Here is a 26432-nt window from a genome sequence, read left to right as displayed (position 1 = left end):
CCGCAAATCAAAAAGCGCGGACCGTCGCTAAATGCCTATGGGACCACTTTATTGTCCATTACGGTATCCCGGAGAAACTCCACAGCGACCAAGGTGCGGATTTCCAGTCCCGCACAATTAGAGAGCTGTGTGCGCTAGCCGGCATCAAAAAAATACGAACTACCCCCTACCATCCAAGGGGAAACCCAGTTGAACGCTTCAACAGGACCCTGCTTAATATGCTGGGCACCCTGGAGAATCAGAAGAAAAGCCATTGGCGAGACTACATCAAACCTCTAGTACACGCCTACAACTGTACTAAGAACGACACTACTGGATTCACCCCGTATGAGCTGATGTTCGGGCGACAGCCAAGGTTGCCTGTGGACATAGCCTTCAACTTACCTGTCAACTACCAGCCAGGCTCACACTTGCAGTACGTCCGCAGTCTAAGATCCCACCTTGAAGCAAGTTACAGAGTAGCTACAGAAAATGCAAAGAAGACGGCGGATCGTAACAAAGCAAGATTTGACAAACGAGTTGTTGAGTCTACCCTGCAGGAAGGTGACAGGGTTCTCGTCAGAAACGTCCGCATCAGAGGCAAGCACAAGCTAGCAGACCGGTGGGAAGCAGATATCTACATTGTAGTGAAACAAGCTGGAAATGTCCCAGTCTATGTAGTGAGACCTGAAACCAGAGATGGTCCACTACGAACACTCCACTGAGATCTACTGCTACCTTGCGGATTCCTTCCTACTACCCCTGAGGAAGATGGACCTACTGTAAAAGACAAACCTAAGCGACCAAGAACTCGACAGAGCCCAAGAGAAGAAAGCTTGAATGAATCAGAAGAAGAAGACCCAGATGATGACTATCTTGATTTCACATATCACTATGACCATGGAGGTCTAGTGGTGGAAACACAAACCTTTCCAGTGCCCACTGTCGAGCATGACCCCTCAGACGCAGTCATTCTTCCTGAGGGAGCTCCAGGGACAACTGATGATCCGACGACACTAAACAAGACTATCCCATCCGCAGTGAGACCTACTGAAGGCAGTTTACCTGACCCAGATACAGCGGATCGAGGAAAATACTTACCTGACATAGCTCAGGAAGAGAACAACCTACCTGAAAAGACCTTACCAGTTATGAGTTCAGAGGAGAACAATACTAACATGAATGAACCAGAAACCGAAGCAGATGGACAGGAGAATGTCCAAGACGATATGGAAAAAGAAAAAGAAAGAGATGTCGAAAGAGAAAAAGAAAGAGATGTCGAAAGAGAAGAAGAAAGAGATGTCGAAAGAGAAGAAGAAAGAGATGTCGAAAGAGAAGAAGAAAGAGATGTCGAAAAAGAAAAAGAAAGAGATGTAGGGAAAGAGATTTCGAAAAACAAGAGGAAAAAGATGTCAGAGATGAACCCCCAAGAAGGTCGACAAGACATAGAGAAAAAGATGTCAGAGATGAACTCCCAAGAAGGTCAACAAGACAAAGAGAACCTCCAAAAGTCCTGACTTATCCCGACTAGGAAACCCATTAGTAACGATAATCCAGTCACTATTCCAGAGTCTAAGCTCAGTAACCGCAGACTCTTTAGATGACGACTCCCCAGAACCCCATAGGATTGTGATAATGTAGTCCTGGGATAATATGCACAGGGACGTGCATTAGGATAGAAAGGGGGAGGATGTAACCCAGGTTTCAGATACGTACCTATTTAAGTTATAAGGACCTGAATAGTTAAGGCTATTATGTAAGAACATAGTTGATATCATTGAGTACCAAGCCGTTTAAATTACAGATTGTCCCTTTAATTCGCGTGATGACGTAACAGCCACGTTACGACAGCCACGCTTTGCCTCGCAGCACCTCAATGTTAGAGCCTCGAGCTGCGCAGAACAGACACTCAGACCCACGGAGAAAGAGAGACAGCATCTAGGTTGCTGCTGCCGAAATAGATAATAGTATGATAAAATCAGTTATCAAACAGTTATAGAAGATTCTCCCAGTTGCAAGCTGTAACTGCGGTTTTGGTGAGTTAAATCAATATTGTGTGCTATTCAATTGTTGAGTGTTAGCTTCATGCTACAATGCTAATAACGTTAGCTTAGCTTCAGTCTGAGCCATACACGAATTGCCCCAAGCTCAATATGGTTAAATGGAAGCTGGGAAGGAATCATTTCAGAAGCACTTATAATTGTATTGATATGCTGTTATGATAGGAACGAGATTTATATACGCTTTGAATGTTTTGAGAGTTTAATATGAACGTGGAGAATGTCCCAAATGCTAACTTAGCATAGGACAGGTGTACATTCCCACATGCAGTGATGAGACGGCCTGCTGTAGCTTAGCATAGCTAACGGTAGCCTGGTTGATTATTCATTCTGAAATTAGATGAAAAGATGGTGATTTGATAAAAATGGTAAATACGCTTTTATTTTCCGAATGCCTGCGAACATGCAGGCCAGGTTTTATAGGATACCCCAGCACTCCATGCTACTCTGGGAGCAGTCCCAGATGTCCATCCATCTCCACGTGTGCCCATGAGGGAAGGAGTTGGTGTGCTAAATGACACAAGATGGCGAGCCAACCCATTGAACCTCTGATATAGCTCAAGGCTAACCCAAGCCTGATTCGAATACCACTGTTGCACAATCCCCGTTGCTTCAACAGTCTGGTAGGATTGAACCATAAGAACTTGAACCATAAGAACTTGAACTATAAGAACTTGAACTATAAGAACTTGAACCATAAGAACTTGAACTGATTGAACAAGAGCACAAGGACATTCCAAGGCTTCGGCCCAGTTCACCTTTTGTTACTTTGATATTGTATTTTTGTATTTGATTTGATTTAATTTGCTACTCGAACCACTGATGGTTCTCATGTAAGGAAAGAAGGTTAAAGGGTAACTTCACCTAAAATGGTATTTGCATTCCCATAACCTAGAGCAGCGGTTCACAAACTTTTTTGGCCGCGCACCCCCTGTCACCTGCCGACCTAGCTTGCGCACCCCCCAATGCAAACTGCTGACTTTAAATCAAATAGGTGTCTGTGGGCAGTCAGCCGACATTAATAAACAACAGTGTGTTATAATCACATTTTTATGAGCTAACGAATTCCGTTATATTGGACATAACTGAGAAATTTGGCAGAGAGAGACGGCAACATTATCGTGAAATATAAACGTTGCGTGATGACTATTATATCTCCGCCTCCCAGTCCCAAACGAAGCACATACCAATAGTATGCAACTGCAGAGCCGCAGAGCCAGTGGCGCTCTCATCCCAGTCTGGGGAAGCTCAGCAGCGCGCCCCACCCTACAGCTGAATTGCCAATGGCTGAATTGGAGTATTGCACTGTGCGCGCACAACTGTCTGCTCTGCGGCTGCATGCTTCTCGCAAATCTAGCTCTCGCTGCCAAACCAAATGAATCTCGACATCGCTTCACCAATAGTCGTTATCAGAACACTACACACATATCATAATCTTTGTCATTATTACCCTGTTTTCTTGGTGGAGGGCCGGGCTGTTGTGTCTGTGCTCCAGCTGTCATCATCACTCTCTGTCTCCACTCTAACGCTGCTCTCGCCTCCAATTCCTCCTGTCATCTTTCATTACTTTTATTGACTTTAGATTCACCTGACAGTTTCCCTGTTTTTAGCCAGCTCTGCAAGTGCCACAATCCTGCGCTGTTCCCGCGCTTTTGGCAGGAAGTTATTAATGCACTGGCTCGCGCACTGGCTCGCGCTCGCTACTGTCATCGGCCCGCTGTTAAGCCCGCATATAGGAGACCTCCAGACTCCAGGCAAAGCGGAGCGCATCAGCACAGACGAAGCGCACCTCGCCCGAGACATTGTTTATTATTATTATTATTAAAACCTACGTTTTTTATTAAAACGTTTCTTGAATTTCATGATTTACACAGTGAAAATCCCCATTTGAAATAATGTATATTAGTTATATATTTATTAGTAAAATAACGCCATTAGCCTTTTCATGTCACGCACCACCTAGAGCAGTGGTCACCAACCTTTTTAAGCCCAAGATCACTTTTTCTTTTTTTGGTGAAGGCAAGATCTACCTATTGAAGCGTTGAGAGAAAAAGACAGCCAAGATTGTACTTTAAACTAAATGACTTTTATTTGCCTGTATTCTAATTACATGCAATGCTTTGGTCCAACATTAAAACGTCAAGGTAGAACTATTATGTACTTTCTCAGTCAGTGCTAAGTGCAGTCATCTTATGCAGCATCACTTTTCACATCAAAACAAAAGTAGAACTGTAATGTGGACTTTCTCATATTATTAACATTGACAAACATATTTACAATTAGCATTTTATAAAGTAGAACTGTAATGTGTACTTTCTCAGTCAGTGCTAAGTTCAGTCAGTGCTAAGTGCAGCATCACTTTTTACATCAGAACAAAAGTAGAACTGTAATGTGGACTTTCTCATATTATTAACATTGACAAACATATTTACAATTAGCATTTTATAAAGTAGAACTGTAATGTGTACTTTCTCAGTCAGTGCTAAGTGCAGCATCACTTTTCACATCAAAACAAAAGTAGAACTGTAATGTGTACTTTCTCAGTCAGTGCTAAGTGCAGTCAGTGCTAAGTGCAGTCAGTGCTAAGTGCAGCATCATTTTCACATCAAAACAAAAGTAGAACTGTAATGTGGACTCTCAGGGTAATTTTAAATTTTCATGGAAAGATCTACAGGGACAGTCTCAAAGATCGACGGGTTGGTGACCACTGACCTAGAGTATATGACATCGATTATGGTTGAATCACTGATGATTTTCCTGTAAAGAAAGAAGGTTTAAAGGGTAATTTCACCTAAAAAGGTAATTGCATTCCCCTAACCTAGAATATTCCAAATGGTACTTTTGTTGTGTTACACCTTCCAAGGAAGAGTTTAAAGGAGCATTTCACCTGTTAAGGTACTTGCGTTCCTGCACATTTAAAGGTTTAAATTAATATGTTTAAACACTTACCTGGTGAAATGATAAACTGAAATAGAGTTTACTGATGATAAAAGGATACGTTTAATATCCAACCTTGAATCTAGTTTAGCTAGAGATAACCTCAGAGACGTCTGAACCAAACCTAATGTGTTGATTTAATCAATCTAGGACTTGATATCGAGCTAACCCTCCTTAAAGGAGAGGTTATAGAAAGAACCCAAAAGGGATACTTCAAACAACTACTACCTTGAACTACTATATGTCTGTATGTCTGTATGTCTAACTAGCGCGCATTTAATAAATTCCGGTTATTATTATAACTCTGTCTCTGGTCATTGTTCTTATATTGTGCATATTTACTCCTCTCCTCGTTTCGTACCTAGAACTGTGCCCGTGGCGAACAGCTGTTACAAGTAGGTGACACAAGTGCTACACTTCTAGTTCTGAAATGGAGGTAAGGTTAAGGAAATCATTTCCAAACAAGGAGTCCTTAAATTGAAGTCTGAAGCTGCCCTGAAGTCCACACTGTTTCATCACTTCAATAAGAAGGCCATCAACGGATGCAGGGAATCCATGAGAGAGAGTCAATCTCTGAGAGCTGCCATCAGTCAAGATGATCTTAAGGATCACAGGAGTCGCCATCTTCAAAGTCTTTTACTCTGTAGAGACACAAAAAAACATCAGACATCCATACATTTCAGATTTCAAATTAAGTGGTAAAAGCCTACTTTTCAAGTATTGAGTACAGTACGTTTGTGAATGGAAACCAGACCTCTCTCCACTAACGTGAGTCTACACTGTAAACCCGAATAAGTTTCCAGAACTTAAAAAAATTGAGGCCATCCCATGCCTCAATTTTTTTAAGTTGATAAACTCAAATGTTTTCAGTTGGCTAAGACTTACAATTATCAGTTAAGGCAACTCAAATATGGTCTGTTACTGTGACTTAAGGTTCTCAGTTAAGTCAAATCAAATATGGTCAGTTACTCTGACTTACAGTTCTCAAGTGGAGTCAACTCAAATATGTTCAGTTACAGTGACTTACAGTTCTCAGTTAAGGCAATTCAAATATATTAAGTTACTGTGACTTAAGGTTCTCAAGTGGTGTCAACTCAAATATGTTCAGTTACTGTGACTTACAGTTCTCAGTTAAGGCAATTCAAATATATTCAGTTACTGTGACTTAAGGTTCTCAAGTGTTGTCAACTCAAATATGTTCAGTTACTGTGACTTACAGTTCTCAGTTAAGGCAATTCAAATATATTCAGTTACTGTGACTTAAGGTTCTCAAGTGGTGTCAACTCAAATATGTTCAGTTACTGTGACTTACAGTTCTCAGTTAAGGCAATTCAAATATATTCAGTTACTGTGACTTAAGGTTCTCAAGTGGTGTCAACTCAAATATGTTCAGTTACTGTGACTTACAGTTCTCAGTTAAGGCAGTTCAAATATGTTCAGTTACTGTGACTTAAGGTTCTCTAGTAGAGTCACCTCAAATATGTTCAGTTACTGTGACTTAAGGTTCTCAAGTGGAGGCAACTCAAATATGTTCAGTTACTGTGACTTAAGGTTCAACCTTAAATCCATGTGATTAAGTTAACAGAACTCAACGACATTGAGGCCATCCCATGCCTCATTTCTTTTAAGTTAATCAACTCAAATTTTTAAGTTAACCAACTCAAATATTTGCAGTTACTATAACTTAAGGTTCAGTTTTAAAATCCATGTGAATAAGTTAACAGAAAAATAACTACACAAGCACATTATATCAACTTCAAACAACTCTTTTATTTTTTTCTATTCAAAGAGTATACATATATAATCTGTATGTTAGCAATGTACAATAACACTGTAAACACCGTACACTGTTTTTGGACTATATATGTTAACAATACCAACCAGGTATTAGTGCCTTGCAAAGTGCAGATATGAAGTTTTCCCCTTTTTTTGTATGCATTTAGGAGGTTTTGTTCTTCATCGAAACTATTTATCTTACAAAAACATTGTGTTACAACTTCAAACTCTTTATATTTATTTCTATTCAAAGAGTATACATCTATTTATCTTACAAAAACATTGTGTTGCCCTCTCCAACATTATGGCAATGTTAAAATTGAAAATATATATATATAGAAAATATATATAGAAAATAAATACATGCATGTTATAACATGTACATACAATGTAATGTATATTACACATTTAATCCCTCTGGTCACAATAGTGTAATAATGTTTGTTATAAGGCTCTGAAAATGTTACTGAATGATGTATCAATGTATTTCCAGCAAATATTGAAATAATATAGGGTCTCAATATGTGCAGTGCACATGACCAGAGCCGTTACATCCTGGCTGAATTACTCAAATTTGTATAGTGTGGTCATAGAATGAGCAAACATGTTGACGGCAACTATTGTGACCGTTGGGATAACACAGTGTATCTATGTACAGTACAGAATAAAATGTATAGATTATCTGAAAATTGTCAATCCGCTTGGCACATGTAAAATTCACAAACGTTGTGCTGTATATTGGGTCCTGCCAATGTGGAACCAAAATACCAATCCACATTACATGCTATACAGCTGGCAATACTGTTAATAGTGCACATACCTACATATGGAAATGCAGCTGCATGTATTTGCTCCATGATGTATCATGGAACAAGATGGTGTTTTCATTGAAAGAGTTACTCAGAATGTCAGAGGCACCATCCGTCATTTAGAGCAGGCTATGTTTGCAGAATGATAACTAGAACACTACAGTACTCTGTACTAAGAACACTATACAGTACACTAACTATACTGCCCTGTCAAGGCAGACCGCAGTAACTTCCAAACAGTGAAACTGAGAAAAATGGCTTTAAAGTTTTTTGACTTGCCATCCAAAATGTGTTATAGGTAGATAGATGATAGTACCCAGATTTAACATGTATTAATGAAGTAATCTTTAGGCATACAAAAATATGGTGTAGTTATTTTAATTAACCCCAAAAAAGCAGATACTGCACTCTGCTGCACGATTTCCTTAAATAATTATACAGGTAATGTACAGGCAAAGTGCAGTAACTTCAAATGCAATGTTGTTTTCCCTCCAGATTTCATAACTTCACCTAGCCATTTTATTTGGATCATCATCATTCCAATATATTCAGGTATTAAATTTCATTTTCAAAATGGCTAGGTTAAGTTATGAAAGCTGGAGGGAAAACAACATTGTATTTGAAGTTACTGCACTTTGCCTGTACATTACCTGTATAATTATTTAAGGAAATCGTGCAGCAGAGTGCAATATCTGCTTTTTTGGGGTTAATTAAAATAATTATGTCATATTTTTGTATGCCTAAAGATTACTTCATTAATACATGTTAAATCTGGGTACTATCATCTATTTACCTATAACACATTTTGGATGGCAAGTCAAAACACTTTAAAGCCATTTTTCACTGTTTGGAAGTTACTGCGGTCTGCCTGGGTTTTGAGTGTGATTTTGTAGTTACTGCAGTTTTTAAAACCCCATATCTCCAAAACTGAGCGACATTAACATCTGAAACTTGGTCACAAGATAAAACATTTATTGACAAGGTCAATTTCACTCATAACTAAATTTTTACTTTTTTCAAGTTACTGCGGTTAGCCCTTGACAGGGCAGTATACTACTGCCTACAAGGTCTCAAGGATACAGTCCCACTCTCAGCATACAAGATCGATGGTCTGCTGCTGCTGACTCCCAAGCGATTCATTCAAGTGAAACGGAACTGAGTCCAGCTAATGGTGAATAGTTATTTTATTAATCAATTATTGTGTCTTTATTCACTCTAGTTGTGTAATTGACCAGTTCATATTCTGTATAAGTTCATATTCTGTATATGTTAATAATAACGCTTCTGTGTTGCGTTTATGGCTCCTGGTATATCGCCTTGTACTCTGTACTGAGAACACTAACTCTACCACTGCCTACAAGCAATGGAAGCAGTCAGAGCAGAGTGGCATTTATGCCCATTGCCTCCTATTGTTCCTCGAGAAACAAACGTTTGGGACTTGGATGTTGCCTTTGAGATTCTGATAAACTCTTTCAACTCTAAAACTTACTTGGATGAAATTACAATAATGCCAGCTATAGACTGTTAAGAAAATTAGAACTGTAAAACTCTCAAATGTAAACATATTACATAAAAAATAAAGAACAAGGTACATTGAGTAGTTTGGACCTATTGGCTGAACATCTGCAAAGTAGTACAGCAACTTTTGAAGGTATTATTTTGACATGACAAGACATTTCAGATGAGTTTCTATAGACACACTTTTGAGGTGTTGGTAAGTGCTTTGGGGTAGTGCATAGATTAGTCCAAACATTACAGGAAGGAATCACCAAATCTGGGGAGGCTGATCATGATATGACTTTCAATGACAATAGAGATTGTCACAGGCTGGTAGTGAACTGGACTTGCGTCATGATCACTGATTACAGTAAGGAATAGAAACTCATCTGAAAGAAGGATGTGGGGTGAGGTATTAATTTCCTTGTCATGTCAAAATAATACCTTCAAAAGTTTAATGCAAGAGCGGTCAGGTGACGTAGCGGAGATTGCGTTCGTCACCAACGCTGGAGACACTGGATTCGCGTGTTCGAATCCAACTCCCTGCGTTGTCACCAGCTTGGCTGGCCGTTCACACTAATACAATTTGGCAGTATTAGGGGGTGGGGAAGCTGGCGGGTGGGAATCTGGCGTTGTGGACAGCGACGCCTACAGGTCAGGTCTCGGCGCTTGCTAAGCGGGGCAGGACTTGGTGGAGATAGCGTGCCCTCCCACGCGTTACACTTCACCAATGAGAGCCCTCGCTGCCAAGTGAAAAGACGTCACTGGCTGTCGGCGCACGTCTCGGGGGAAGCGTGCGATCGACTCGGGACGCCCTTATACCGACTCGTAGGAGAACATGCATACAGCACCAGGTAGGGGGGGGGGGGGGGGGGAATTGGCACAACGACTAATTGGGACGGGGAGAAAATCCATTGAAAAATCAGAAGAAAAAAAAATGATTGCATCATCAAGTCATTCTTGAGAGTCTGCAACCTGGGCAACAGTTTACCAGCTTCTAGACCTAGTAAAATCTTCTGAATGAATTCAAAAGTGTTGGTAAGTCCCTTGGGGTAGCTGAGGTGTAGTGCATAGATTAGTCCAAACATTACCAGGAAGGAATCACCAATCAGAGATTGTCACAGGCTGGTAGTGAACTGGACTTGTGTCATGGTCACTGATGACAGTAAGGAGGGCCACTGCAACACCCTGAAGCTCTGGCTCATCAGGCGTGTCCTGAAGGAATGAAAGAGACATAATAATCACAAATAAATCCATGGTTTCTACAAAGTGCAGCACAAAGCTAAGTATATGGAGTTGTGTTTGTAAGTTGTTTATATTTTAGTTAGAAATTTTTTTTTGGTGAGAAGGTTATTTTTATTTAACCAGGTTAGTCCCGTCGAGATCAAATATCTCTTTCACAAGGGAGACCTGGAAGGAAGGAAGACTGATACTTAGCATTTTGATTAACTGTTCACTTAATATACAGTTGTACTGTAAATTATTTTCACTCGGACTCACTGTGCAGGTTTTGAAAAATCCAGAGACTTCCTCATGCAGATACACAGGCAGGGCATGGAGAACAGTGGTACGCCTGGTGTGAACATCATGGATTTCCTATTAAGATGTAAGATTAAGAAGAAAAAAAGAATTGTATTATATGGAAATGTTTACTGAACAAAGCGGATTTTAAACAGTCCAATCAGATATGTCCACAAATAACATGTTCACATCTTTAATGCAATCAGAAAAATGGCAAACACAATGGTGGACTAATTGTAAAATTCAAAAGCTCATTTGAATCATTGAACCTGTTCAATGTTACAGAGGTTTGACCTATGACATGTCATGTATAATAATCTATTCACCTGTTCATCGTGGATTTTTTAAAATGTGAGCCAAAGCATCTGCCGTGTTCCCAGTTTTGGACGCCTTCTGTCTGAATAACGTCATCAGTCGAGGAAGATGGCGGTCAAGCTCAGCGTAGAATGTGTTGGGCAGGTTCTGGTTGGCAATCAGCTGGAACTCTGCATACACCTATATTTAAAAACAGCAGGACAATATAGTATATCAACATCAATTAGTCACTTCAACTTGGTGGATCTCTTACTTTGTTTGGTTTGGGCTTCAGAGCATGACGGCGGGATTTCTGGCATTTTGATTAACTGTTCACTTAATATACAGTTGTACTGTAAATTATTTTCACTCGGACTCACTGTGCAGGTTTTGAAAAATCCAGAGACTTCCTCATGCAGATACACAGGCAGGGCATGGAGAACAGTGGTACGCCTGGTGTGAACATCATGGATTTCCTATTAAGATGTAAGATTAAGAAGAAAAAAAGAATTGTATTATATGGAAATGTTTACTGAACAAAGCGGATTTTAAACAGTCCAATCAGATATGTCCACAAATAACATGTTCACATCTTTAATGCAATCAGAAAAATGGCAAACACAATGGTGGACTAATTGTAAAATTCAAAAGCTCATTTGAATCATTGAACCTGTTCAATGTTACAGAGGTTCGACCTATGACATGTCATGTATAATAATCTATTCACCTGTTCATCGTGGATTTTTAAAAATGTGAGCCAAAGCATCTGCCGTGTTCCCAGTTTTGGACGCCTTCTGTCTGAATAACGTCATCAGTCGAGGAAGATGGCGGTCAAGCTCAGCGTAGAATGTGTTGGGCAGGTTCTGGTTGGCAATCAGCTGGAACTCTGCATACACCTATATTTAAAAACAGCAGGACAATATAGTATATCAACATCAATTAGTCACTTCAACTTGGTGGATCTCTTACTTTGTTTGGTTTGGGCTTCAGAGCATGACGGCGGGATTTCTGGCATTTTGATTAACTGTTCACTTAATATACAGTTGTACTGTAAATTATTTTCACTCGGACTCACTGTGCAGGTTTTGAAAAATCCAGAGACTTCCTCATGCAGATACACAGGCAGGGCATGGAGAACAGTGGTACGCCTGGTGTGAACATCATGGATTTCCTATTAAGATGTAAGATTAAGAAGAAAAAAAGAATTGTATTATATGGAAATGTTTACTGAACAAAGCGGATTTTAAACAGTCCAATCAGATATGTCCACAAATAACATGTTCACATCTTTAATGCAATCAGAAAAATGGCAAACACAATGGTGGACTAATTGTAAAATTCAAAAGCTCATTTGAATCATTGAACCTGTTCAATGTTACAGAGGTTCGACCTATGACATGTCATGTATAATAATCTATTCACCTGTTCATCGTGGATTTTTTAAAATGTGAGCCAAAGCATCTGCCGTGTTCCCAGTTTTGGACGCCTTCTGTCTGAATAACGTCATCAGTCGAGGAAGATGGCGGTCAAGCTCAGCGTAGAATGTGTTGGGCAGGTTCTGGTTGGCAATCAGCTGGAACTCTGCATACACCTATATTTAAAAACAGCAGGACAATATAGTATATCAACATCAATTAGTCACTTCAACTTGGTGGATCTCTTACTTTGTTTGGTTTGGGCTTCAGAGCATGACGGCGGGATTTCTGGCATTTTAATTAACTGTTCACTTAATATACAGTTGTACTGTAAATTATTTTCACTCGGACTCACTGTGCAGGTTTTGAAAAATCCAGAGACTTCCTCATGCAGATACACAGGCAGGGCATGGAGAACAGTGGTACGCCTGGTGTGAACATCATGGATTTCCTATTAAGATGTAAGATTAAGAAGAAAAAAAGAATTGTATTATATGGAAATGTTTACTGAACAAAGCGGATTTTAAACAGTCCAATCAGATATGTCCACAAATAACATGTTCACATCTTTAATGCAATCAGAAAAATGGCAAACACAATGGTGGACTAATTGTAAAATTCAAAAGCTCATTTGAATCATTGAACCTGTTCAATGTTACAGAGGTTTGACCTATGACATGTCATGTATAATAATCTATTCACCTGTTCATCGTGGATTTTTTAAAATGTGAGCCAAAGCATCTGCCGTGTTCCCAGTTTTGGACGCCTTCTGTCTGAATAACGTCATCAGTCGAGGAAGATGGCGGTCAAGCTCAGCGTAGAATGTGTTGGGCAGGTTCTGGTTGGCAATCAGCTGGAACTCTGCATACACCTATATTTAAAAACAGCAGGACAATATAGTATATCAACATCAATTAGTCACTTCAACTTGGTGGATCTCTTACTTTGTTTGGTTTGGGCTTCAGAGCATGACGGCGGGATTTCTGGCATTTTGATTAACTGTTCACTTAATATACAGTTGTACTGTAAATTATTTTCACTCGGACTCACTGTGCAGGTTTTGAAAAATCCAGAGACTTCCTCATGCAGATACACAGGCAGGGCATGGAGAACAGTGGTACGCCTGGTGTGAACATCATGGATTTCCTATTAAGATGTAAGATTAAGAAGAAAAAAAGAATTGTATTATATGGAAATGTTTACTGAACAAAGCGGATTTTAAACAGTCCAATCAGATATGTCCACAAATAACATGTTCACATCTTTAATGCAATCAGAAAAATGGCAAACACAATGGTGGACTAATTGTAAAATTCAAAAGCTCATTTGAATCATTGAACCTGTTCAATGTTACAGAGGTTCGACCTATGACATGTCATGTATAATAATCTATTCACCTGTTCATCGTGGATTTTTAAAAATGTGAGCCAAAGCATCTGCCGTGTTCCCAGTTTTGGACGCCTTCTGTCTGAATAACGTCATCAGTCGAGGAAGATGGCGGTCAAGCTCAGCGTAGAATGTGTTGGGCAGGTTCTGGTTGGCAATCAGCTGGAACTCTGCATACACCTATATTTAAAAACAGCAGGACAATATAGTATATCAACATCAATTAGTCACTTCAACTTGGTGGATCTCTTACTTTGTTTGGTTTGGGCTTCAGAGCATGACGGCGGGATTTCTGGCATTTTGATTAACTGTTCACTTAATATACAGTTGTACTGTAAATTATTTTCACTCGGACTCACTGTGCAGGTTTTGAAAAATCCAGAGACTTCCTCATGCAGATACACAGGCAGGGCATGGAGAACAGTGGTACGCCTGGTGTGAACATCATGGATTTCCTATTAAGATGTAAGATTAAGAAGAAAAAAAGAATTGTATTATATGGAAATGTTTACTGAACAAAGCGGATTTTAAACAGTCCAATCAGATATGTCCACAAATAACATGTTCACATCTTTAATGCAATCAGAAAAATGGCAAACACAATGGTGGACTAATTGTAAAATTCAAAAGCTCATTTGAATCATTGAACCTGTTCAATGTTACAGAGGTTCGACCTATGACATGTCATGTATAATAATCTATTCACCTGTTCATCGTGGATTTTTTAAAATGTGAGCCAAAGCATCTGCCGTGTTCCCAGTTTTGGACGCCTTCTGTCTGAATAACGTCATCAGTCGAGGAAGATGGCGGTCAAGCTCAGCGTAGAATGTGTTGGGCAGGTTCTGGTTGGCAATCAGCTGGAACTCTGCATACACCTATATTTAAAAACAGCAGGACAATATAGTATATCAACATCAATTAGTCACTTCAACTTGGTGGATCTCTTACTTTGTTTGGTTTGGGCTTCAGAGCATGACGGCGGGATTTCTGGCATTTTGATTAACTGTTCACTTAATATACAGTTGTACTGTAAATTATTTTCACTCGGACTCACTGTGCAGGTTTTGAAAAATCCAGAGACTTCCTCATGCAGATACACAGGCAGGGCATGGAGAACAGTGGTACGCCTGGTGTGAACATCATGGATTTCCTATTAAGATGTAAGATTAAGAAGAAAAAAAGAATTGTATTATATGGAAATGTTTACTGAACAAAGCGGATTTTAAACAGTCCAATCAGATATGTCCACAAATAACATGTTCACATCTTTAATGCAATCAGAAAAATGGCAAACACAATGGTGGACTAATTGTAAAATTCAAAAGCTCATTTGAATCATTGAACCTGTTCAATGTTACAGAGGTTCGACCTATGACATGTCATGTATAATAATCTATTCACCTGTTCATCGTGGATTTTTTAAAATGTGAGCCAAAGCATCTGCCGTGTTCCCAGTTTTGGACGCCTTCTGTCTGAATAACGTCATCAGTCGAGGAAGATGGCGGTCAAGCTCAGCGTAGAATGTGTTGGGCAGGTTCTGGTTGGCAATCAGCTGGAACTCTGCATACACCTATATTTAAAAACAGCAGGACAATATAGTATATCAACATCAATTAGTCACTTCAACTTGGTGGATCTCTTACTTTGTTTGGTTTGGGCTTCAGAGCATGACGGCGGGATTTCTGGCATTTTGATTAACTGTTCACTTAATATACAGTTGTACTGTAAATTATTTTCACTCGGACTCACTGTGCAGGTTTTGAAAAATCCAGAGACTTCCTCATGCAGATACACAGGCAGGGCATGGAGAACAGTGGTACGCCTGGTGTGAACATCATGGATTTCCTATTAAGATGTAAGATTAAGAAGAAAAAAAGAATTGTATTATATGGAAATGTTTACTGAACAAAGCGGATTTTAAACAGTCCAATCAGATATGTCCACAAATAACATGTTCACATCTTTAATGCAATCAGAAAAATGGCAAACACAATGGTGGACTAATTGTAAAATTCAAAAGCTCATTTGAATCATTGAACCTGTTCAATGTTACAGAGGTTCGACCTATGACATGTCATCATGTATAATAATCTATTCACCTGTTCATCGTGGATTTTTTAAAATGTGAGACAAAGCATCTGCCGTGTTCCCAGTTTTGGACGCCTTCTGTCTGAATAACGTCATCAGTCGAGGAAGATGGTGGTCAAGCTCAGCGTAGAATGTGTTGGGCAGGTTCTGGTTGGCAATCAGCTGGAACTCTGCATACACCTATATTTAATAACAGCAGGACAATATAGTATATCAACATCAATTAGTCACTTCAACTTGGTGGATCTCTTACTTTGTTTGGTTTGGGCTTCAGAGCATGACGGCGGGATTTCTGGCATTTTGATTAACTGTTCACTTAATATACAGTTGTACTGTAAATTATTTTCACTCGGACTCACTGTGCAGGTTTTGAAAAATCCAGAGACTTCCTCATGCAGATACACAGGCAGGGCATGGAGAACAGTGGTACGCCTGGTGTGAACATCATGGATTTCCTATTAAGATGTAAGATTAAGAAGAAAAAAAGAATTGTATTATATGGAAATGTTTACTGAACAAAGCGGATTTTAAACAGTCCAATCAGATATGTCCACAAATAACATGTTCACATCTTTAATGCAATCAGAAAAATGGCAAACACAATGGTGGACTAATTGTAAAATTCAAAAGCTCATTTGAATCATTGAACCTGTTCAATGTTACAGAGGTTCGACCTATGACATGTCATGTATAATAATCTATTCACCTGTTCATCGTGGATTTTTTAAAATGTGAGCCAAAGCATCTGCCGTGTTCCCAGTTTTGGACGCCTTCTGTCTGAATAACGTCATCAGTCGAGGAAGATGGCGGTCAAGCTCAGCGTAGAATGTGTTGGGCAGGTTCTGGTTGGCAATCAGCTGGAACTCTGCATACACCTATATTTAAAAACAGCAGGACAATATAGTATATCAACATCAATTAGTCACTTCAACTTGGTGGATCTCTTACTTTGTTTGGTTTGGGCTTCAGAGCATGACGGCGGGATTTCTGGCATTTTGATTAACTGTTCACTTAATATACAGTTGTACTGTAAATTATTTTCACTCGGACTCACTGTGCAGGTTTTGAAAAATCCAGAGACTTCCTCATGCAGATACACAGGCAGGGCATAGAGAACAGTGGTACGCCGGGTGTGAACATCATGGATTTCCTATTAAGATGTAAGATTAAGAAGAAAAAAATAATTGTATTATATGGAAATGTTTACTGAACAAAGCGGATTTTAAACAGTCCAATCAGATATGTCCACAAATAACATGTTCACATCTTTAATGCAATCAGAAAAATGGCAAACACAATGGTGGACTAATTGTAAAATTCAAAAGCTCATTTGAATCATTGAACCTGTTCAATGTTACAGAGGTTCGACCTATGACATGTCATCATGTATAATAATCTATTCACCTGTTCATCGTGGATTTTAAAAAATGTGAGCCAAAGCATCTGCCGTGTTCCCAGTTTTGGACGCCTTCTGTCTGAATAACGTCATCAGTCGAGGAAGATGGTGGTCAAGCTCAGCGTAGAATGTGTTGGGCAGGTTCTGGTTGGCAATCAGCTGGAACTCTGCATACACCTATATTTAATAACAGCAGGACAATATAGTATATCAACATCAATTAGTCACTTCAACTTGGTGGATCTCTTACTTTGTTTGGTTTGGGCTTCAGAGCATGACGGCGGGATTTCTGGCATTTTGATTAACTGTTCACTTAATATACAGTTGTACTGTAAATTATTTTCACTCGGACTCACTGTGCAGGTTTTGAAAAATCCAGAGACTTCCTCATGCAGATACACAGGCAGGGCATGGAGAACAGTGGTACGCCTGGTGTGAACATCATGGATTTCCTATTAAGATGTATGATTAAGAAGAAAAAAAGAATTGTATTATATGGAAATGTTTACTGAACAAAGCGGATTTTAAACAGTCCAATCAGATATGTCCACAAATAACATGTTCACATCTTTAATGCAATCAGAAAAATGGCAAACACAATGGTGGACTAATTGTAAAATTCAAAAGCTCATTTGAATCATTGAACCTGTTCAATGTTACAGAGGTTCGACCTATGACATGTCATGTATAATAATCTATTCACCTGTTCATCGTGGATTTTTTAAAATGTGAGCCAAAGCATCTGCCGTGTTCCCAGTTTTGGACGCCTTCTGTCTGAATAACGTCATCAGTCGAGGAAGATGGCGGTCAAGCTCAGCGTAGAATGTGTTGGGCAGGTTCTGGTTGGCAATCAGCTGGAACTCTGCATACACCTATATTTAAAAACAGCAGGACAATATAGTATATCAACATCAATTAGTCACTTCAACTTGGTGGATCTCTTACTTTGTTTGGTTTGGGCTTCAGAGCATGACGGCGGGATTTCTGGCATTTTAATTAACTGTTCACTTAATATACAGTTGTACTGTAAATTATTTTCACTCGGACTCACTGTGCAGGTTTTGAAAAATCCAGAGACTTCCTCATGCAGATACACAGGCAGGGCATGGAGAACAGTGGTACGCCTGGTGTGAACATCATGGATTTCCTATTAAGATGTAAGATTAAGAAGAAAAAAAGAATTGTATTATATGGAAATGTTTACTGAACAAAGCGGATTTTAAACAGTCCAATCAGATATGTCCACAAATAACATGTTCACATCTTTAATGCAACAGAAAAATGGCAAACACAATGGTGGACTAATTGTAAAATTCAAAAGCTCATTTGAATCATTGAACCTGTTCAATGTTACAGAGGTTCGACCTATGACATGTCATGTATAATAATCTATTCACCTGTTCATCGTGGATTTTTTAAAATGTGAGCCAAAGCATCTGCCGTGTTCCCAGTTTTGGACGCCTTCTGTCTGAATAACGTCATCAGTCGAGGAAGATGGCGGTCAAGCTCAGCGTAGAATGTGTTGGGCAGGTTCTGGTTGGCAATCAGCTGGAACTCTGCATACACCTATATTTAAAAACAGCAGGACAATATAGTATATCAACATCAATTAGTCACTTCAACTTGGTGGATCTCTTACTTTGTTTGGTTTGGGCTTCAGAGCATGACGGCGGGATTTCTGGCATTTTAATTAACTGTTCACTTAATATACAGTTGTACTGTAAATTATTTTCACTCGGACTCACTGTGCAGGTTTTGAAAAATCCAGAGACTTCCTCATGCAGATACACAGGCAGGGCATGGAGAACAGTGGTACGCCTGGTGTGAACATCATGGATTTCCTATTAAGATGTAAGATTAAGAAGAAAAAAATAATTGTATTATATGGAAATGTTTACTGAACAAAGCGGATTTTAAACAGTCCAATCAGATATGTCCACAAATAACATGTTCACATCTTTAATGCAATCAGAAAAATGGCAAACACAATGGTGGACTAATTGTAAAATTCAAAAGCTCATTTGAATCATTGAACCTGTTCAATGTTACAGAGGTTCGACCTATGACATGTCATGTATAATAATCTATTCACCTGTTCATCGTGGATTTTTTTAAATGTGAGCCAAAGCATCTGCCGTGTTCCCAGTTTTGGACGCCTTCTGTCTGAATAACGTCATCAGTCGAGGAAGATGGCGGTCAAGCTCAGCGTAGAATGTGTTGGGCAGGTTCTGGTTGGCAATCAGCTGGAACTCTGCATACACCTATATTTAAAAACAGCAGGACAATATAGTATATCAACATCAATTAGTCACTTCAACTTGGTGGATCTCTTACTTTGTTTGGTTTGGGCTTCAGAGCATGACGGCGGGATTTCTGGCATTTTGATTAACTGTTCACTTAATATACAGTTGTACTGTAAATTATTTTCACTCGGACTCACTGTGCAGGTTTTGAAAAATCCAGAGACTTCCTCATGCAGATACACAGGCAGGGCATGGAGAACAGTGGTACGCCGGGTGTGAACATCATGGATTTCCTATTAAGATGTAAGATTAAGAAGAAAAAAATAATTGTATTATATGGAAATGTTTACTGAACAAAGCGGATTTTAAACAGTCCAATCAGATATGTCCACAAATAACATGTTCACATCTTTAATGCAATCAGAAAAATGGCAAACACAATGGTGGACTAATTGTAAAATTCAAAAGCTCATTTGAATCATTGAACCTGTTCAATGTTACAGAGGTTCGACCTATGACATGTCATCATGTATAATAATCTATTCACCTGTTCATCGTGGATTTTAAAAAATGTGAGCCAAAGCATCTGCCGTGTTCCCAGTTTTGGACGCCTTCTGTCTGAATAACGTCATCAGTCGAGGAAGATGGTGGTCAAGCTCAGCGTAGAATGTGTTGGGCAGGTTCTGGTTGGCAATCAGCTGGAACTCTGCATACACCTATATTTAATAACAGCAGGACAATATAGTATATCAACATCAATTAGTCACTTCAACTTGGTGGATCTCTTACTTTGTTTGGTTTGGGCTTCAGAGCATGACGGCGGGATTTCTGGCATTTTGATTAACTGTTCACTTAATATACAGTTGTACTGTAAATTATTTTCACTCGGACTCACTGTGCAGGTTTTGAAAAATCCAGAGACTTCCTCATGCAGATACACAGGCAGGGCATGGAGAACAGTGGTACGCCTGGTGTGAACATCATGGATTTCCTATTAAGATGTATGATTAAGAAGAAAAAAATAATTGTATTATATGGAAATGTTTACTGAACAAAGCGGATTTTAAACAGTCCAATCAGATATGTCCACAAATAACATGTTCACATCTTTAATGCAATCAGAAAAATGGCAAACACAATGGTGGACTAATTGTAAAATTCAAAAGCTCATTTGAATCATTGAACCTGTTCAATGTTACAGAGGTTCGACCTATGACATGTCATGTATAATAATCTATTCACCTGTTCATCGTGGATTTTTTAAAATGTGAGCCAAAGCATCTGCCGTGTTCCCAGTTTTGGACGCCTTCTGTCTGAATAACGTCATCAGTCGAGGAAGATGGCGGTCAAGCTCAGCGTAGAATGTGTTGGGCAGGTTCTGGTTGGCAATCAGCTGGAACTCTGCATACACCTATATTTAAAAACAGCAGGACAATATAGTATATCAACATCAATTAGTCACTTCAACTTGGTGGATCTCTTACTTTGTTTGGTTTGGGCTTCAGAGCATGACGGCGGGATTTCTGGCATTTTAATTAACTGTTCACTTAATATACAGTTGTACTGTAAATTATTTTCACTCGGACTCACTGTGCAGGTTTTGAAAAATCCAGAGACTTCCTCATGCAGATACACAGGCAGGGCATGGAGAACAGTGGTACGCCTGGTGTGAACATCATGGATTTCCTATTAAGATGTAAGATTAAGAAGAAAAAAAGAATTGTATTATATGGAAATGTTTACTGAACAAAGCGGATTTTAAACAGTCCAATCAGATATGTCCACAAATAACATGTTCACATCTTTAATGCAATCAGAAAAATGGCAAACACAATGGTGGACTAATTGTAAAATTCAAAAGCTCATTTGAATCATTGAACCTGTTCAATGTTACAGAGGTTCGACCTATGACATGTCATGTATAATAATCTATTCACCTGTTCATCGTGGATTTTTTTAAATGTGAGCCAAAGCATCTGCCGTGTTCCCAGTTTTGGACGCCTTCTGTCTGAATAACGTCATCAGTCGAGGAAGATGGCGGTCAAGCTCAGCGTAGAATGTGTTGGGCAGGTTCTGGTTGGCAATCAGCTGGAACTCTGCATACACCTATATTTAAAAACAGCAGGACAATATAGTATATCAACATCAATTAGTCACTTCAACTTGGTGGATCTCTTACTTTGTTTGGTTTGGGCTTCAGAGCATGACGGCGGGATTTCTGGCATTTTAATTAACTGTTCACTTAATATACAGTTGTACTGTAAATTATTTTCACTCGGACTCACTGTGCAGGTTTTGAAAAATCCAGAGACTTCCTCATGCAGATACACAGGCAGGGCATGGAGAACAGTGGTACGCCTGGTGTGAACATCATGGATTTCCTATTAAGATGTAAGATTAAGAAGAAAAAAATAATTGTATTATATGGAAATGTTTACTGAACAAAGCGGATTTTAAACAGTCCAATCAGATATGTCCACAAATAACATGTTCACATCTTTAATGCAATCAGAAAAATGGCAAACACAATGGTGGACTAATTGTAAAATTCAAAAGCTCATTTGAATCATTGAACCTGTTCAATGTTACAGAGGTTCGACCTATGACATGTCATGTATAATAATCTATTCACCTGTTCATCGTGGATTTTTTTAAATGTGAGCCAAAGCATCTGCCGTGTTCCCAGTTTTGGACGCCTTCTGTCTGAATAACGTCATCAGTCGAGGAAGATGGCGGTCAAGCTCAGCGTAGAATGTGTTGGGCAGGTTCTGGTTGGCAATCAGCTGGAACTCTGCATACACCTATATTTAAAAACAGCAGGACAATATAGTATATCAACATCAATTAGTCACTTCAACTTGGTGGATCTCTTACTTTGTTTGGTTTGGGCTTCAGAGCATGACGGCGGGATTTCTGGTCAACCATGTCATTACATGCTTTGCGGAATCGGTCGCTGATGACTAGCTCGCGGGGGCGCACAGAACACACACGCAGATGCGCCGCTAGAGTATATAAACCAGGCTTAAGAATCACAAGTTTCACTTTAAAACACACAGAATGTGCCAAATGTTAACACAGGAAAGAGAGCCGATCTATATTACCTCAGACTCCATTTTGAGAGCAGGCCAGAGGTCCATGAGCTCTTTCACTGGTGGGCTGGACTTCACTATGGTCTGTCGGCGCAGGACAAATGTGGTCTGCATCAGCTTTCTATGTCACAAATACATGTAGAATGTAAAACGTTAGGTTGGCAATAGTTTAGCAATAGGTTAAAAGTGTACTTATATCATTTTAAGTTTTCTATTTGCGATCGTCTATTCTGACCCGGAACCGGAAATGGAAATGTTGAACCATCGGAATTGTAGTTTACTTGCCATTTTGTAGAGGAGATCGCTAGCTATCGGCCTGCGTTGAAATTTCTCCGATCTACACTTCCTGTCACATACTATGGTGGTGCAAAGTTCAGCGTTCTGAATGAATCATATCAATAATTGTTATGATTCGCGATAATAAGCTACAAAAGGTAACGTTTTTGACAAATATTGAAATGCAGTCAGTTTCTCCACACTATTGTTACCATGTAGGAAGAATTAGATCTGAAATTAGTTTCAAAATGGTTACACTGTGGGGGAAATAAAATAGTACAGTCGATTACAGTAAATATCAGTATCTGTTATTATGCACGCCTGGTGATACTATATCCAAATTGAACTCGGCGATTTGAAATATACTATATGTATATATATATAAATGTGCTAATTGGCTATAATAAGGTAATGTATAAGCATATATTCTATATTCTATAATAATATTTCAAATTGCATTGGTCCGGATGGGAGAATTCAGTACTGTATATACAGAACCTTCAGTTTGATCATCTTCCCTTTATCAATTTCCTTAGATATTTTGTACACATTATCTCAAGAGGGTACTGAATGTTTAAGTTTGGTCATTATTATCATGGTTTTATTCACTGTCAAAGATGAAAAGAAAAATCATAATTCATATTTTCCTTTGTTTCATCACAATTTAAGCAAGCCTAGTAATAGACACAATATTTCTGACACTGAGAATACATTCATTGAGGTCCATAGATGTTCCTAGATACCAAGAATATGCAAATAGCCCTTGTAGAAGTGGAGCAATATTCCATTTACCTAGGTATACATTTTATGCAGATTTTCACCTGGGGTGGAACAGGTCACTAGTTACAACAATGCTTATGTAACTATTAAAAACGTACATTTTAATCACGAAACAAAATGGCAGACTAACGTTAGCTAGCATGCTAGCTAGCTAACGCTAGTAGCATGCTAGCTAGCTAACGCTAGTAGCATGCTAGCTAGCTAACGTTAGTAGCATGCTAGCTACTGTAATAATATGCAATACTATTTGCTAAAACAAGCTCCAAACTATTTGCCACGGCACAGAGATAACATTTAGTCAAACGATAACAGCCCGGTGATGGTATCTGAACGTGATCATACTATTCCCATAAGAACTCACTTACCAGTTAACTAGTATACTATCTAGCATGCTAGCTAATAATGCTAACAACGCTAACAAGCTTCGTTCTGCACTGTAGGCTACTAGTTGCCACCATGGTAATAATTCACAAAGTAGCATGTAGTCAAACGATGACAGCAAGATTATGGTATGTGAATGGCATAATACATTATATTGTCAATGACTTACCAAGGAGTTTGGCTCAGACTATTTGTCAAGCCAGTAGTGAAGACAACATTGCGCCAACAAGTTACGTTTGAATACCTCAAGTCCCGTGAGATCTTCTAGGTCTCACGAGTTGCTTAGGACTACCCTCTCGAAGGGGAGGGGAGGGGGAGGAGGGGAGGGGGAATCTAAATTGATTCAACAACAGTTTTTCAAATGTTGAAATGGTATCTGTAATTAAATATTGAATCAACATAGCTTTTTCAACCTCAACCAAAAAAGACAAATCTGACCAAAATCCAACATTTAATGAATGTCTTTTGCTATCTGGGAAACATGCAGGTTGCATGTTTTCATGCAGACATCATCACACTAATGTTACTGCATCAGACAGTAATGTTGAAACATAGAAATTAGTGGAAAATATATTTTTTATAAGATAAGATAAGATATTCCTTTATTGAATTCATGGGTACAGTGACTGTGACAGGCCCAGATTGATTGATTGAAAACTTTATTAACAGATTGCAGAATGGGTACAGTGACGTCACAGGCCCGGATTGATTGATTGATAACTTTATTAACATCTCTCTCTCTCTCTCTCTCTCTCTCTCACTCTCTCTCTCTATATCTCTCTCTCTCTCTCTCTCTCTCTCTCTCTCTCTCTCTCTCTCTCTCTCTCTCTCTCATTTAAAGCTAGCAAGAAGTGGTATGAAACTAGAGACTGAGGAGTCCATATATACCAGCCGTGTCATGCTAGCATACAGGCACAGGTCATAGGTCAACTGTGTCATGCTAGCATACAGGCACAGGTCATAGATACCAACAGTGTCATGCTATACAGGCACAGGTCATAGATACCATTATTGAATTCATGGGTACAGTGACTGTGACAGGCCCGGATTGATTGATTGAAAACTGTATTAACAGATTGCAGAATGGGTACAGTGACGTCACAGGCCCGGATTGATTGATTGATAACTTTATTAACATCTCTCTCTCTCTCTCTCTCTCTCTCTCTCTCTCTCTCTCTCTCTCTCTCTCTCTCTCTCTCTCTCTCTCTCTCTCTCTCTCTCACTCTCTCTCTCTCTCTCTCTCTCTCTCTCTCTCTCTCTCTCTCTCTCTCTCTCTCTCTCTCTCTCTCTCTCATTTAAAGCTAGCAAGAAGTGGTATGAAACTAGAGACTGAGGAGTCCATATATACCAGCCGTGTCATGCTAGCATACAGGCACAGGTCATAGGTCAACTGTGTCATGCTAGCATACAGGCACAGGTCATAGATACCAACAGTGTCATGTTATACAGGCACAGGTCATAGATACCAACCATGTCATGCTAGCATACAGGCACAGGTCATATATACCAACCATGGCATGCTAGCATACAGGCACAGGTCATAGATACCAACCATGTCATGCTAGCATACAGGCACAGGTCATAGATACCAACTGTGTCATGCTAGCATACAGGCACAGGTCATAGATACCAACCATGTCATGCTAGCATACAGGCACAGGTCATAGATACCAACCGTGTCATGCTAGCATACAGGCACAGGTCATAGATACCAACCGTGTCATGCTGTACAGGCACAGGTCATAGATACCAACCATGTCATGCTAGCATACAGGCACAGGTCATAGATACCAACAGTGTCATGCTAGCATACAGGCACAGGTCATAGATACCAACAGTGTCATGCTATACAGGCACAGGTCATAGATACCAACAGTGTCATGCTAGCATACAGGCACAGGTCATAGATACCAACAGTGTCATGCTAGCATACAGGCACAGGTCATAGATACCAACAGTGTCATGCTAGCATACAGGTACAGGTCATATATACCAACAGTGTCATGCTAGCATACAGGCACAGGTCATAGATACCAACAGTGTCATGCTATACAGGCACAGGTCATAGATACCAACAGTATCATGCTATACAGGCACAGGTCATAGATACCAACAGTGGCATGCTATACAGGCACATGTCATAGATACCAACAGTGTCATGCTATACAGGCACAGGTCATAGATACCAACAGTGTCATGCTATACAGGCACAGGTCATAGATACCAACAGTGTCATGCTATACAGGCACAGGTCATAGATACCAACAGTGTCATGCTATACAGGCACATGTCATAGATACCAACAGTGTCATGCTATACAGGCACAGGTCATAGATACCAACAGTGTCATGCTATACAGGCACAGGTCATAGATACCAACAGTGTCATGCTATACAGGCACAGGTCATAGATACCAACAGTGTCATGCTATACAGGCACAGGTCATAGATACCAACCATGTCATGCTAGCGCACAGGTCATAGATACCAACCTATCACACCTATC

This window comes from Notolepis coatsorum (assembly GCF_963971535.1).
Source record: "Notolepis coatsorum genome assembly, chromosome: 7".
Taxonomy (NCBI): Eukaryota; Metazoa; Chordata; class Actinopteri; order Aulopiformes; family Paralepididae; genus Notolepis; species Notolepis coatsorum.
Note: the sequence above shows the minus strand (reverse complement) of the source record.